The 16,945-nt window shown below is 42.3% G+C and overlaps 1 protein-coding gene across 5 annotated transcripts in view; it reads left to right on the top strand.

Annotated features, from left to right (window-relative positions):
- Window positions 1-16,945, top strand: part of raph1a (Ras association (RalGDS/AF-6) and pleckstrin homology domains 1a) — an 80,528-nt gene that overhangs the window by 8,433 nt on the left and 55,150 nt on the right. For 4 of the 5 annotated variants that reach the window (XM_056389010.1, XM_056389006.1, XM_056389007.1 and 1 more), the window contains exon 2: window positions 11,099-11,163. The exons of the other annotated variant lie outside the window; for it this stretch is intronic. The gene's annotated coding sequence lies outside the window, so the exon portion shown is untranslated. The remainder of the gene's footprint in view (window positions 1-11,098; window positions 11,164-16,945) is intronic. 5 annotated transcript variants of the gene reach the window in all.

Raw genomic sequence — 16,945 nt, 5'->3', positions numbered from 1 at the left:
TTAGCATCTGCGCTAGCTACGTTGCTTCTAAGTGAGAATTAACGTAGAGAACTGTTGTGACTGACTAACACTAGCATGTTCCTGGCTGTTAGCAGTTAGCTTGCCAGCCACAGTTATTCTTACTGTTGGTGTATTGTCTGTTTTTCTAAAATATATTTGCATTTGTTTATTTCGTAGTTTGATTATATTAAAAAAGGGTACTGTAAGTTTTTTCCTTGATGTTAGCTCTTGATGCCAGAAGCTAACACCCCCCACCCCCCTTTTTAATCTTTCAATCTTTACTGATTGCAAACTCTATTGTCAAACATCATATCATCAAAAGAGACATAACATGAATACAAAAAATCTTTTCAGAAAGGCAGAGTGAAGAAGAGCCAAACAGATAATCCAGAAGTAGCATAATTACAGATGGAAAGAGTGTAGTTAGCTGTTTGTTAGCCTGTTAGCTGTAGCAGTACAAAGCAGTAAAACAAGGCACAGACGCAGTGCTAATTATACCCTGAGATCTGCCACACGGGCTTTATTGTGTGTGCCATTGATGTATAAAGGAGATGATGTTATTATAAAGTGTGTGTGAGAGCGTGAAACAAAGTGAGAGTGTGTTTGGGGTTTGTTGGTTAGTTCGTCGGTTGGTTTGAAGTAACTGTTGACACAGTAAGTTTGTGTGTGTGTGTGTGTGTGTGTGTGTGTGTGTGTGTGTGTGTGTGTGTGTGTGTGTGTGTGTGTGTGTGTGTGTCCTGGCTTGAAGAAAGTGTTGATACTGTGAGCCTGAGTGTTTTCCATTGCTCAGACTAAGAGAGAAAAGTACAGGCATTGAACCTGTGTGTGTACACGTGTGTGAGTGTGTGTGGGTGTGTGGTTGGATGTGTGTGTTAATGTTATGGTATGCCTGGAACAGCTACTGTTTTTTTGTGCTGGCTCTCTCACATGTGAAAACACACATTCACTCGCACGTGAACCGGGTCCAGACCAAACCACAGCTACCTCCCATATCCAGACAGCTCTCCAGTGGAGATGGAAAGTATGTGAGCCGTCTTTCTCTCTGTCTGTCTACCCTTTTGTCTCAGTGCGAATCAAAACAGTGCGGATGAAGACAGATGCCGTGCGGCTCTTTCTGTGAACTGGATCGGCCGCGACAATAGGTCACGGTTCAGACTTGCACCACTCATGGCAGCATCTGCACTGTGGCCCTCAGAGACAGACTTTTTATTTTGGGAAATTGACTGCACAATATCCGCACAAGAGTCGAGCTTGGTTGAGTTGTGACTGGGCACTCGCCAGCTCAAGTCCTCGGGACTGGTTTGGAAAAATGTGGGGATGGAAAGTGGATGAGGAATATGCTCGCCTACCTAAGCAATTACTGCGTAGGTGTCTATAAGCAGGGAACAGTCTGCCCCAAAACTCCTTAGCTGTGCTAAAAAAACAGATGTAATTTGCACTCGTTTAGCAGTTACATGTTTGTCTCTTCTTCCTGTGGTAAAGTGGCTGAGCACACAGGGCCCAGGCTGTGACGCCATGTCCACATATTTCCAGCAGCTCCAACAGAGTAGGACCCTGTTTACATAGTAGGCCTACTACTTCTACGACTGTTGAGCTGATGCATATTGGAAGTTGCACTCAAGCAGGTGACTTGTTCCACTTTCTTCTCATGTTTTATCAGCTCAGTGTGTGATGTCTGATAAACTATGAACTATTAACACCATCATATGCTGTTTGAGGAAAAGCCAAACAAGCCCCTGTTACAGCTCATCAAATGGAGTAAAATCAGCTACACATATGTCTTGGGATTCACATTTTTTTCAAGCGTATATTTCTTTCCTTTTCGGCAAATTGGCACAATTAAAAGCATGAGTTAGCTATTAGCACTTCCTGTTTGCAGTGCACCAATGGATGAACAGACAACTGGATTATATTGATCCTGAAGAAAACATGAAGGTTTCAGACTTTTGTGATGTTCTGTGTGTTTTTCCTGTGATTTCTAAGTAGATTTAAGAATATTTATTCAGGACTGGACATCCTCAGGAAGTGTAAGTCACACTGAATGAGATCAATGTCAATGTGCGTTGGGATTCACTTGAGTTAAGATTCTGATTTTTCACTCAAATTCACCTCACACAGTATCACTGTATGCACCCATAGGGAGGCTTTTGGCTTTGTCCTTCAGAGTATCTGTGTCTATTACACACCACATCCTGTAATTTCCCAATGGTTTTAAATGCCGTCCAGAATTATAAGTGAAATTATTGAGGAGCACAGTGAATATTTTATTCCCTTGTAATATTAATGAATGGGGCTCATGTGATTTTAACTGCATAATGTTGTTGATTGGCCATTAATCATAAGGTGGGTGGGTAAATCCCAAGAGCAAGACACTGAAGACTAAATTGCTCCCAATGTATTTACATAGAAAAGAAGTTCAAGTCGCTTTTGGCAACAGCAACTAGCTGATACAATGAACTGAATTGTTATGCATATACGTTCAACTTAATGCATGCATAGCCAAGTTTCCTAAGTGTAAGTGTCGGGGTGGTTTAAGTCTTTATGATAGTGAGGTGATACTGGGCCTGGGGATAGTCGTAGCTCACGACTTGTTAGAACTGGAGCCGGTCTGGTGGTTTTTAGCTGAGTCAGATCCACTTGCTCATTGTCTGCTCTGTCATTATATGATTAAATCCCAAACTCTATATAAGTGTGTTATATCTGCGTGTACGGGTACATGTGTCTGAGCAGGTTTTTGAGTAGTGAAGACGCATTACTCATCTATTCCTCCTCGTCTTGCTCGTTGCAGTGTCTATGTCCGTGTTTGAGTGTATGTGTGTGTCCCTCTGTAGGGGTTTGTCAAAGGTACAGAACGTGGACATAATGAAGACAACGTTCGCACACAAATTCAGAATTTTGCATGAAAAATACGCCCACAGAACACACTTTCTGTCATTATTAGTTCGCTCTTTTCCTGTTTCTCTCTGCTGTTGAAAAGGTTGTTGTTGGTTCCTACCGCAGATGTTGCTTCTGGCAGGAGCTGTTTCAACTGAGGACAGACAGAAATGGAAAGTTTTACTTTTTTCTTACTATGAGGCATTTCGCTTGGGTGCCACCATGTGTGTGTGTGTGTTGGAGGAAAATGCTACTCTTAAACCGCTGTCATGTGATGGGAGCTAAAATTAGTATGGTTTTGGAGGTTTTTCTGGTCTGGATGTATAATACTGGCAGTGTAGTGGGTGTTTGGAACAAAGTGTGGGTACTCCAAAGATTTGATGGGTCCAGATTCTTATATAATAGTAAAGTGTAATAATATTTTTGGTTTCTGGCTTTTGGTCAGACATTTGATGACATTACCTTGTGCTCTAGGATATTGTGATGGGCACTGTTCACTGTTTTCTGATCATTGACTAAAAAGAAATTAATCTATTAATTGAGAAAATAATCTTTAGTCCTGCGTTAGTATCTTCTTGCAAATATGAGGTGGCATTGGTGTTTTCCAAAGCAACTAATGATCTGGTTTCTAACACCCACTTGTGAAAAATATTCTGTCAGGAACATTTTGTTACCTTTGGACGAAGCCTGGCTAGCAATTCCCCCTGCCTCCAGTATTTATGCTAAGCTAAGCTAGGTTAAAGGAGCTATTTGTTGTTGTTTTGCTATTGCTACATAGCCAACGTTAGCATTAACAGCTGTTTACTTACCAGGCTCGCAAAGAGCTCCAGCCGTCGTTGTGTTTACATGACAAGAGGTTATAATACGTCCTCTGAGCAGCTCTACTTCTTCAGGGTAGACTGGACGCTACAGTGACTCGGTATCGGAGGGTGACGAGATGGACTGGGGATAGCTGGTTAGCATGCTAGCTTCAATAGAACAAAAGAAATGATAGAAATAGAAGCAAAACAAGAGTTAGCATTGATGCTGCTTTCCACTGCTGGAAACAGGTCTTGGTGAGTTAAGGAATGAAGTTTGATGCTGAACTTGAAACGTTGCCTCTAGACTGGTAAGTAAACAGCTGCTAACGTTAGCTATGTAGCAGTAGCAAAACTTATAAATACATCCTTTAAAATTGGATTTAGTTTAACTGGTAGTTAACTTACAGTAGAGACTGAATATTACCAGATTTTATGTATTTAGAGTCTAAGTTTCGTGTTATTAGCTGTTGTCTTTTTTTTATTGGTATAAAATCCTTTATTACTCTACTATTCATGATTGTGTAAGTCACCTAAGATTTAGTAAAATCTCAGAAAAAAGTTGACAGAGTTTTTGTGAATCCAGTCACACAGTCATACGGACTGGGCTTTATTTGAATGATCAACCCAGCGCAGACCTCAGGGTCTGCCTTTGCCCTTTGTGCTAATGTGTCCACTGGTTACCGGATACAGACTCAGATGCAGTCAACCTTGTCAGTCCGACTGTCCTTGTCTTTCTCGCTCGTCTTCCTCGTCTTCCTCCTGTTAGCAGCATTTTAACCCAGTAGCTCAGTGACCTTGTATTGAGTGTATGAGACAGTGTTCCCTCAGTGTGTGTGTGTGTGTGTGTGTGTGTGTGTGTGTGTGTGTTTGTGTGTGTGTGTCAAATCAGTAAAGCAGAGTGCTGTGATTCTTCCTGACAGTTCTGCAGTGCGACCAACTCCACTGCAGCAATACCAGACTTGTATGAGTGTGTGTGTGTGTGTGTGTGTGTGTGTGTGTGTGTGTGTGTGTGTGTGTGTGTGTGTGTGTGTGTGCCTCCATTCATGCTTGCAGTCTTAACAGTGATTATGAGGAAACCTCTTAACACCAGTCTTGGTTTTTAAAGGGCTCACAGTGTGGGCTCACAGTCATGTCGGTCATTCAGAAACAGTTTTTCTGTGTTCTCGCTGCAGGACTCAAAAAGCTTTTTCACAATCAGCAGCCACCATCAGATTTCAGAGTGTAGATGCACACTGAGGTGGTGTGGCAGGCTTTAACTGTGGCTTGGCTCCATCCTCACAGCAGGAGGTTACCACACTGACCCCTGATCTCCCATCACTGCCCTGCTCTTATCCAAACTGTGCTGACATTAGGGCTGCAACTATTATCAATTTATTTGCTGATTATTTTATGATTTAATCATTTGTGCAATAAAATGTCAGAAAGTTGTGAAGAAAAAGGGAAATTAATTTATTTTAATCAGAATTTATCTACTACTTCTGTAGTATCACTTGTTGGTCTATGCAGGGAGAAACGATTGCTTGTGCACCATTACCCTATCCCTAATAGAAGAAATGTTGTCCACAAATTTGGTGTGTCACTGAAAGTCCCAGTAACCCGCCGTGCCCGATTGGATGTAGAAGAAATGCCATGACACTCATCAGCCAAGTTGCATGCACTGAGAACACTTACTTCCTTCCTGAAAACAAAGCCAAAACATCAGCAGCTACAAAATCGAACTCGTAAGACTGTACATCCTGTAAAACTATCTCTGTGAGTAGCAGACATAATGTTGATTTACAACACTCACTCTCAACTTCACATTGTAGTGCAAATCTATTTTATTCGATTTTATTCTATTTTTTTTTTTTGCCCTCCAGTGCTGGCAGCTTGTGCCCCATCTGAGTTTGAAAAAAAAAAAAAGCAGGCTGCAGATTTAACCCGAGGGCAGTGTAAGAGAATGCATGCAGTAATGTGACCTGACGGCTGGCCTTGTCTAGGCAGTGCTGTGTTGGATGGACTGTGTGTGTGTGTGTGTGTGTGTGTGTGTGTGTGTGTGTGTGTGTGTGTGTGAGCTGGTTACCAGACTGGGCAGTGTGTTCTTGCAGCTCAGCAGCAAGGCACTGACTCTGGCCCGGGTTGACAGTTTGATTCCCCACTGGACTCTGTCAGTACTTATTTTGTAAAACTTTGCAGAATTGAAGATGCACTGTGGAGTTAATGTTTTATTAAAATGTCAGTCTGTCTCTTTATGTCTGCGGCCTTCAGCTGCCGTAGACTAAACTGTCTGCTCTCAAGAGACAAGCTGTTCTAAATAGGTGCAGACACACACACATGTCGACCTTCATTGGCTAAATAAATTCCCTAGACCCCAACCCAACCTAGATCTAGTTACAATCTTAACTTTAATACCAGGTCCTCACCTTCAAACAGTCCTTTGAAGTAGCGAGGACCGCACAAAATGTCCTCACTTGGCATTGGTCCTCACAAAGATAGCAACACAAGCACACACACACACACACACACACACACACACACACACACACACACACACACACACACACACACACAGAATTCATATCCTCCAGGCTCAAATGAACTCATATTTCCCAGTTATGTGATGTTCAGCGAACAGTCCCAGTACGAGCACCAGACTACAGAGTGGCTAGTTTGAACTTGCGCTTCAGGTTGCCGTATTGATTTTTAAAAATACATTTATTGGTTTTTATGACAAGAAAGGATTAAAGGATTCTTAGAGTTGGATGAGATTCACGTTACTTTGATCTTTACTGTGGATAATTGTTGCTGTGAAGAACTTTACTCTGGTTACAGGCTCCTTCATCATGTGTGCACCCCATGAAACGAACTGATTCAGAGACACAGTGACTTTACTGGCATTTACTTGCAATGGCATAAGAGTTTTTAAAAGGGCAAACTTGATTTTGGTTGGCGTGCACTGCCAGCCTTTTGTAAAGGTTTGCTTCCTTTTCCTGTGCTCTACTGTTTTTTATGCCCATTTATTTATTTTTTTTCTCATTGTCAGTTAATCAGCTGGTATCAATTGATAATTTTGTCTATAAAACACTGGAGAAGAGTGAAAAATTCTCATCACAATTTCCCAAAGGTGATGTCATTAAAATATAATGTTAAAACAAAGAAATTATGAAATTCTCACATTTGAGAATCTGGCCTTTGCTTTCTTAACATTCTCAGTTCAGTTCAACTTTTTATTTAACTTTTATTGATTTTTTAAAACATTGATGAATATTAGGGGCAAAGTCAATCATTTACAATAAAAGCTAAAGGTTTAAGGTCTTTAATGATTTTATTTCATGTTTCTATCTGCTTCAGAAGCTGAGGAATAAAGGTTTTAGTGACAGCGTTGTATCAGGTGAATCTTTACCTCTAGCTAGCGGTGATACTGACTCACCGATCAGCCGGCTAGCCAAGGCTAGCTGGTTAGCAGGTTGAAATCAGTGTCTGAATCTTCTGAGTCATTGTTTTTATTTTCACTTCAGTATGGCTCCCTTCGCTCAGGTCATTAGCCCTTCTCCAAACCGTGACTTTAAAAACGTTTTTGTGACTAAAACCGCTGAAAAAACAAACGAAATACATTTCCCACAAGGGATTTCACCTTCTTGTTACAAATTTCAGCAAATCACAAAGGATTTCATTGGTCACATGTCTTAAAAATGACGTAATCTTATACTAAGCGTGTACGTCTCATCCTGTTTTAAAGGGGAAAACACATAGACGTCGCATCCAGTGAGAGTGATTGAGAAATGCATTAGCAGTGTTGTAACAATGCCTTTATTGTTTCAATTAAATGTTTCCCAGTTTGCCAATTATTCAGATTATTTCTTGTGGAAACTATAATCATGACATTATACACACTATTAACAGGGCTGCCCTCTTAAATCAGATTTCCAAGCCTCATTATGAGAGAAATAATGCAGAGGTAAAGCTATTGTTTTCAGTCTGGGATTTTAAAGCCTCTGTTTTGGCAGGCTGCGTCGTTTCATAACGCTCTTTAATGCGTCCTGTTTGGCAACGCAGGAGTCATCAATCTGCTGAGGAGGAGAGCCACAGCTCCAGCATTACAAAGCCTCAACAAACATATTACAAACATGTTAGTATTCACCAGGAGGAGATGACTTCAGACGTAAAAGTACACTTCACAAGTCGAAGTCAGATACATAATACTGCAAGTCATGTGTAAAGATATTCTTTTTTTAAATGACCCAAATCTTTGATATTTCCCATCACAACATGTGAAACTCAAATCTGTAGATATGTAACATGATGTAAACAGATTAGAGCTGCAATAATTAGTCACTTAATTCTTTAGTTGATCGACAGAAAATGAATTGAGTCACTGATAAATCTTTGGGGCTAAAATGCTGAGTTTCCAGGTTTATTTTCATCATTGTAAATCTAACTTATCCTGTCTTTAAGTTTTCGACTGTTGGCCAGAGAAAACAAGACAAGTCCCTGGACTACACCCAACGATTGATCAGTTAAATAAAATGCTTGCTTAATAAAGAAAATTAAAAAACGGATTCGCCAAGATTAAAAGACCAAATGCAAAACTTAGAGATATTGGGGAAACTTTGAGTCAGTACCTAAACTTATGGTATTTATAGCACTGATAGAGTGTGACTGACCCACAAAGACAATCGGCACATCAATCCCTCCAGAGTTTTTAACCACGAGCTGTTTTGAAACAGCGCTATTAGCTAATTTGCCCTGTTACTGTCCTGTGAAGTAATCGGTTGCAACACAGCGGGATGAGGAACTGTTTTAAATGACACTTCAGTTCTTAATTCCTGGAATGAGATGGAAGAGTGAAGTTGTGTTTCACAACCGATGGAAAGATGCTAAAAGTGCAACAGATCATAAAGAGAGCAGTTTTTTTTTTTTTTTTTCACTTGTTTGCAACTAAACATTCGGTTGCTATGGCAACTCCTGGCGACTGGAACAGCTTCACAGAGGGACTGGTTCTGACAGTAAAAGTCCCGTCCATTTTTCCAATACAACAATGGTACGTCACACACAGATGGTTGAACCTCAGCGGCTTGGATCGGCATCAAGATCGTCAGTAGAAAAAATCAACAACTGTGTTAAAAAAAATATCTGGTTTTCAGATTAAAAGTCAAAGGATGTGTACATAAAAGGTTCTGCGGAGAACAAACCATTTTTGGGTCGATTGTGGTTGAATTCAGCAGCTATTCTTCCACGTTTTGTGCACAATGGCAACGGCAAAGTGTTTTGAATTTGCTTCCATTCTGAAATCTGCCTCTGACTGTCGTCTTCTCCATGGCAACGGCCATGTCGAAATGATGAATAAAACCTGATTTCTCTGAAACAAACCTGAAATAATTGAACCTGGTTGCCAGAATATAAATCTGTACGATAGCTACGTTTAGCCAGGAGAGTTCTGTGTTTCTATTTTGAGTCACACGAAGGATATTTGCAGAAAGTAAAAATGTAAATGGAAACACAGAATGGAGAAAAACACCCCACCGTGCAACTCATTGTTAAATTTTGTGACCAAACAAATATTGACAAGCACCTTGTATCATCCCTATAAATGTCCTCGTGGGCCCATTATCTGTAGATACTCCATTTCTTACAGGTATTTTATGACTGTTTTTAGATTTGACACCTCGTGCCACATAGATAAGGTTAGGTCAGGTTACTTTAATTTGTACCCGTAGGTACACAGAGAATTCCTGCTCTTTAAAGATGGATTTCCAAACCGTGACGCCAGAGAGAAAGATAAAATCTAATTCAACAAAAGCACGGGGGGGATAAGATCATCATGACACATACATCATCACACACAGCTTCACGATCTGCCTCAGAGTTCAGTTTGGTGTCAATAATTGTCCCGAGGTATTTGTAAGATTGTACACATCCCGCTGTCTGACCTGTTTAATGGATGTGATTTCGTGTATGTTGGCACGTCTTCTGAGATGGAGGCGTTGTCGTCCTGTTGTCTCTTGTTTCTCAGGTTTGATCTTTAATGTGTCTCCTGTCGTTAGGGACCAAGATGTCTTAAATTTAACTTGGTGAAACCTGCGGAAACCCTGTTGAAGGCAGGTCAGCCTTGGACCTTTTTGCCCTTGAATAGTTTGTAGACATGAGCTGCATCAGGCTTTAGTCACATACCTGTGAGTCAGGTAAATTCATTGTCGATTGTGACCTTTTCATGAGATTTAATGACAATAAGAAACTTTGTATTCTAAAATAGGACTGAACGCCGCCGTCAGCTGCCCGGCTTCCAGGTGTCGGCCCGTCACTGGGCGGTTGCTGGTTTGATTCCCCACACTGTGGAAGGTCAACAAGTAGCAGTGACGTACTGATGTACTCATGAGCAGCACGGGCGCAGAGCAGATAACTGTGTGTGTGTTTGTCCCAACAACAGTGTTTTTGTTGTTTCAGCCATCAGCTACTGATCATATGAGAGCTGCTAATGATCTTATGCAAGCAGGGATTGGAGTGCGGTGTGTGTGTGTGTGTGTGTGTGTGTGTGTGTGTGTGTGTGTGTGTGTGTGTGTGTGTGTGTGTGTGTGTGTTTCTCCTGCGCATGTGATGTGTTGACATTTTTGTATATTTGTACTGTATGGTTATTATGTGGAAGGAGGACGGACACACACACACACACACGTCCATGTGACAGATGAAAACATGTTCGCTTCAACTTCCACTCACACACACACACACACACACACATTTAACTTTGACACACACACTTTCTTCACTCGCTGCACTTGTGTATGAATTCTTAAAAAAGGTCAGACATAATTACATCACGACCAAGTTTTGACATGATCAGCTGCTGTGATTTAGATCAAGGAGAATAAAAAGGGAGACCAGTGGGTCGAGAGAGGCAGAAACACATTGGGAAAGAGAGAGAGAGAGAGAGGCTACAGCAGTGTATTTAAATGTTGTGGCCTGTCAGTTATTTTTAGGTCACACACATCCAGCCTGCTCAGCATGAGAGGAACACACACACACACACACACACACTGGTGCCACCTGCTGACTGTACATTTGGTGTGTGTGTGTGTGTGTGTGTAGACAGCTGCCAGGTGTTTGTGTGTGTGTGTGTTTGGAGTTGCTGGAAGATGTAGGTTATCACGTTTGATGGCGCTAGGCTAACTGTTTTCTCTCACCTCTGTGCTGCTCGCAGAAAGATAGAACTGATCTTCTCGTTCCGCAAAATAATTTTAAAATTGTCGTCTGCACCTTCAGTCTCTGAATATTCAGACTCCAGCCTTTAAAACACCAACTGTCAGAATCTCAGTGTGGTTTTCATGTAGTGCTGTCAGCAGGAAGGAAGACCGTGTGTCTGCTTTTCTACCCGTCCAGAGGAAATATGATCATGTGTAATAATAAATGCTGTGCTCTGTGTGTGTGTGTGTGTGTGTGTGTCTCTGCAGGGTGATTGACTTCATCCACTCTGTGCTGTGTTGGAGCTGGACTGAGCCGTGTCAGCAGACCAAAGGTAAACAGCATTATCCTGCTCTTTATCATTTCATATCACGCCGTCACATGTGGAAAGTTCATGTGGGCTGTGAGGGCTCTTTCACAGAAAAAGTCAAGTTTGAACATCTTACCCTTCAGCAGATTGTATGTTTACCCGTGTAGTGTCATGTGATCGCACTTGTGTCTTTGAGATTGTGGTGCAACTTGGAATTTCACAGCTTGGCTCCTTTCGCCGAGCGATGCCAACAGGCTGGTATCCCGTCCTGTGGATGAGTGCGCTTGTACGTGGGATGTTGCTCCACTTGTTCCTGGTGCCTCTGCTGCTTTGTTTGGGTGTCAAGCTAACGGGCGACTCCCCTTGAAGGTGTGTGTCGTTGCAGAGTCGGACCAGCTTCTTTTATACAACATCGGCAAATAATTTTGGTGTGGAGGCCAAAATACGTCTTTTATCAACTTAGTTTACTGATCAGGTCAGTAGGGAGGTTATAGGTTAAGATGATACTCGCTGGGTTTCCTTTGCAGTTTTGCACAAAATAGAACAAACCCACAAGTTATGTGAATAAAACTGGATTTCTCCTCTTGTGACATTGTTCCACTTAAACCTGACAATGGATTTCCTGCCTCTAAGGTGGAACTGATACAGCTGGCGCCAATATTCGAATCCTTGTGTTTACCTAAAAAAAAACATCTCATTTGAGCGTATTCATTTTTTTTTTTTTGTTTGGGCTCCAGTGATTCAGCCTACAATTATTGTTCCAGCAGTTTGGTGACAGCCGTTTCCTCTTTCAACATGACTGTGCTCCAGTGCATGAAGCCAGATCCATAAAGAGATGGATTACCCAATTTGGTGTGGAAGAAGCCAACTGGCCTGCACAGAGCCCTGATGTCAGCCCCACCTGACACCTCAGGGACAGGTCTTATCGCCCAGCATCCATGGCTCAGTGGCTGAATGGGATCGAATCTCTGCAGCCAGGTTCAGAAAAGTTATTGAAAACCTTCCCAGAGGAGTGGAGGCTGTTACAGCAGCAGATTAATGCAGACGGATTTGGAAATAAATGTTCAACAGTGAAGTGAAGTATTGGTATAATGCTCACATGTCCACATACTTTTGGCCACATAGTGTATTTGGTAATATTTCCACCATACCTGCCAAACTGCCTTTAACAGAATTTATTATGTCGTTACGACTGCTGCTTTGACTAATACCACCACTATTCCTGCTCCTTGTACTTGCAGACCTCCTTTTCCTGTTTCTGTTCTTGGCTGTAATGTTATTTAAACTGATCTTTGGCATCTGGAAAAGTTACAGCTGACATCTGGCTCAGACATATTGTGTAAGATTTGTTATTATCCCCACCGTGTTCATAGCTGAGGCATACCCCAAAGTACTGCGTACTATATTTTTCTGTTAACATGCTGTATGCCACTTATTCTGTTCCAGTCCGTAAATGTCAAACCAGTTGTGTAAGAAAAAAATCGAGCCAGCGCTCCACTGACGGTTAGAAAGGTACGTAGAGGTTTCCAAAATAAATGTTCTTGTAGTGACTCCACAGTCGGCCATGTTTACCCACAAGGCCCTCCACATTCATCAGATATCACAGACGGTTTAATCACTAGGAGCCTCTTATGGGCTTATGTATTCTTTATGCTCGTGTTCCGTCCCCGTTGAGCTCTGTGGAAAACTTAATGTCTCTGTGGCGAGAGGCTCCGACGCCGAGCCAACTCCTGAGTGCCAGTGTTATAAATCTGAGGCCAGTGCAAACTAATTTCTGGAGACTTAAGACAGAAGTCATGTCATTTTACGTAACAGCCTGCAGAGGCTTGGGATGAATAGTGGAAAGTGACACGATACCTTTGGCGTGCTGGAATTTAATTTCTTTTTTTTCCTAAAAGTGAAGTTGCTTTGCTTTCTGCTGAAACCAAGAACATCTTACCATTAACGTGTGTGTGTGTGTGTGTGTGTGTGTGTGTGGGGGACGCTGCCCTGTTATCATTCAGCACACACACACAGCTGCATGTGCAGTGCTGATGCTCATATCAAAGGGATGTGTGTGTGTGTATATACATATAAATACACACACTATAAATACACACAGTGTGTGGTTGTGGGCAGTTGTGAAGGAGTGGCTCGTGTTTCGATGTTTATTATAAGGAGCTGTATGGGGTTTGGCAACATATAGGAAAAATATATAGAGTGATGTCTAATCATGGGAGAATTGAATGTGACTGAAGCTGAGGGTCTCACTGCACATGTCAATATATTTCTTCTTATAATATGTGTTTTTTTTTTAATAACTATACACATTTTAGCCGTGTTATAGTAGCGAAGTATTTCCAGAGATGTCGGTGTCGCTCCAGAGTCAAGTACCTCAAAAACTTAGAGGCTATTTGTGCGTGGTTTCTTGCCGGGAGACAAGTGGTGGTGATTGTGGCTTGACAAGAGCTTCGGCCATTGTTGCGTTTTCATGACAAGAGGTTGTAATACGTCCTCTGAGCAGCGCTACGTCTTCAGGATAGATTTGACGCTACAGTTAGTTGCTATGGGAAAGTGATGAGACAGGCTGGGGCTAGCTGGTTAGCGTGCTAACTTCCATAGAAGAAAAGATTTGACTGAGACGAGAGTTAACAATGGCGTTGCTTTCCACCATGAAGTTTGATGCATTTTTCATCTAATGCCAAAATAATTTAACTTACACGAAGCTTTGAATGTATTTTGGTCCCTTATTTTTTTCTACATTTCCTCTAGCACTGCTCCAGGAAGCAGCACAGCAAGTTTATCCACATGTCCTCCCAAAATAGGCGTGTGCTAGAAACATAGTGATGCCGCGACTTCCTGCGAGGCTTGTTGGTAAACTGCTGTAGCTGTCGAGCTAACCGCTAACATGCTTGCAAACCTGTTACAAGCTAACGCCAAGCCATCGGTTTGCTAGCTGCAAGTTTGTTAGCTGCGTTACAATACAGAAAAAGTACAAACAGTTCCTTCAAAAGACGTGTTTGTACCATTGACTTGAGTTTATACTTCGACAGAGGGTAAATAAAAGTGGCTTGTACAGCACAGCTAGCTTAGCTGCGGTAGCTTCCTCCGTTTTCTGCTCTCTCAAAGGTCGGCACTGTAAGAGCAGTTCGCCGTTCGTCAGTGATGCAAATTAACATGTAAAAGTTACACAAATGATTCACGTGGATTTCTTCAGCTATTGAGAGTAAATGCGCCGATCACAGCGATTCCATTTCCATTTTAAATTTTTGTGTTTCTGGACTTCTCTATAAATCTCTGAGAGATAAACCCTTGATGGTGCTGACGGCTTTTCCTTCCTCCCGGGGGCCACACTCAGGCTAGATTTAGCATTTCCACCCCCCAAGTGGCGGTTATGGCTCTGAGAATAGAAGCTGTGCCTCCACTTTCCAACCATCACGTAGACCTGGATGTCCAGCTCTGCCCCATCAGCACCTCAGCTTCCAGGCTGCATGTGAATGGGGGGTGATGTTTCGGGTCATGGGGGGTAAATTGGCAGCAAGAGTGAGTCTGTCTCCATCCCTTTGAATACATCCATGGTAAATCCATTCAGTTACAGTGGAGTCAACTTCCTGCTGCCTCTTGTTTGTTTCTTTTGGAGCAAAAATAGAACTCATTTGTTCTGTCCCTAAATCTGAAACACACCACTATGTGTGTGTGTTTGACTGTGTGTGTGTGTGTGTGTGACCGTGTGTGTGTGTGTTACCGTGTGACCGTGTGTGTCAGTATCACGTTACATGGCGGCAGCTGAGTACCCCTGGGATCTCCAGCCTTGGGGCTCAAGTACACTCGGACACAATGGGGTATATTTTGGCCACATCACATGCATTAGCACACACACTCCTGAGTGCATCTCTTTTCTCATAAAAGTACGCGTGTGCACGTGTGTGTGTGTGCGTGTGTGTGTGTGTGTGTGCGTGTGCATGTGAGTGCCCCAACCTTTGACCTTTTGTGCACAAAAGAACAAAATAGAGGTAGAAACGCGACCATTCAGTCAGAACAACAGTCATATGAAGTATTATGTAGCTGAGCAGAGCACCACAGAGTACACACTCTGCCTCCACCTCCCACTCGTTCTCTGTATTAATCTCCCTTCCTTGAATTGAGAGACAGAGGCAGATGTCGATACGAGGCGAGGAAGGGGGGAGGAAATGATGTAATCCCTCCTGCAGGTCTCGGGGGAAGTGATATCATTGTTGCTGGATCAGCAGGCGGCTCCTCGCTCGTCCTCTGCTTCCCCTGCCTCGCTCCATTCCTCTTCCTGCTCGATACAAGCTAAACACAAACTCAGTCATTAATTACCTTCAGAATAATTCAAATTGTATTTATGTGACAAATATAAATGACAGCGTCTGAGTAAAAAGTATAAAAACAGCACATTTTACATTAATACTGACCTTTTTGTCTAGATGAATGATTATTTATAGATGCGTCCTTTGGGGTTCAAGAATGGGTTCAGTTTTTCGAGGTTGTCTTTAAACAATAGTCAGGTGACCTTACGTGCTACGAAAGGGTTTTTTTTTCTTGCTGTAATGATTTTTTTCTCTTCGTACAGGCCAGTAGGAAAGTTTCCTAATGCTCCAGGAGTCTGAGTGAATCAAATCAAGAGAGCATTTTCCAAAGCTGCAGTGTTTTTTAGTGAGAAATTCCCTCTTGTTGTGTTGCTGTCCCTCTGCTGCAGCTCAGGAAGGAAGCACCGAGTCCCGAGGAAAAAAGGGGGAATTTCACCCGAAAAAGTTGTTTCGCTTTACATTAACATTCACTAAATGTTGTTTTAATACTTGAAACCTTGGAAACTTATCTGTTCACAAATTCAGCATCTGTAAAAGGGCAAGTAAAAGTCAGGATCACGGTCAAATTTTTTTTTTTGTTGCTTTGTTTATTCTTATCTTGAAAATTGTGCACCTGTCAGTGAACATAGTTTAATCCTGATACACACACACACACACACACACACACACACACACACACACAGACACACACACCCCCCCCGCTGGGTCTCTGCACACCTCCAGTGCTGGAGGATTGTATGTGAGCAGCTGCACACATGTGCGTCAGACACATGACCGCCTCTCTGGATGACATGCATTAGCATGAACTGAACTACGGTCACATCTGACTCTTGTATGTGACGGTCTGTGTCTGTGAAATTATTTATTACACCTAATTCTAGGGACGATGTTTACATCAATGGAAACAGGAAAACGACAGTCACATGAATAAAGAATAGGATAAGCCTCATGGCTAATGAATGAATGAGTGAGTGAATGAATTAATGTATTTTGGCTCATAATCAGCAGTTTGTGTACAATCAGCTGCATTCAGTTTCCATGGGTCAGCGGTGTAACACGCTTACTTTCTGAAGGTCGTCGGTTCGTTCCTGTGATTTTAAAGAGTTTCTTGTGTTGCATCAGTTCGGACCCGGAACATCCTGAAAGTCCACTCTGTGTTCTTCTAGAGCTGGACGTGAACCGAGCAGAGAGACTCCCATCATGCACCTCTCCTGTACGAAAGGGAGACCAGCGGGAATAAAAGAGTTTCACTGCAGAATCGCTGTCTGACTTGGCAGCAGTTCAGGCCTCACACACACACACACACACACACACACACACACACACACACACACACTAGCTAATTGATGTCACAGCGTGAATCCTCTTTGGCGAGACACCGACACACGAACTGGCACCGTGTGTGGTTTATTTGCAGCCTCTAGTTGAGCGTGAAAGATGACATTAGAACTTGGAGGCTGTGAGATAAAACACGTCGTAGTGAAATCGTTAATTCC

The sequence above is a fragment of the Seriola aureovittata genome, chromosome 11, assembly GCF_021018895.1.
Source record: "Seriola aureovittata isolate HTS-2021-v1 ecotype China chromosome 11, ASM2101889v1, whole genome shotgun sequence".
Lineage (NCBI taxonomy): Eukaryota > Metazoa > Chordata > Actinopteri > Carangiformes > Carangidae > Seriola > Seriola aureovittata.
The sequence above is the reverse complement of the archived record's forward strand: the minus strand, read 5'-3'. Positions and strand labels throughout refer to the sequence as shown.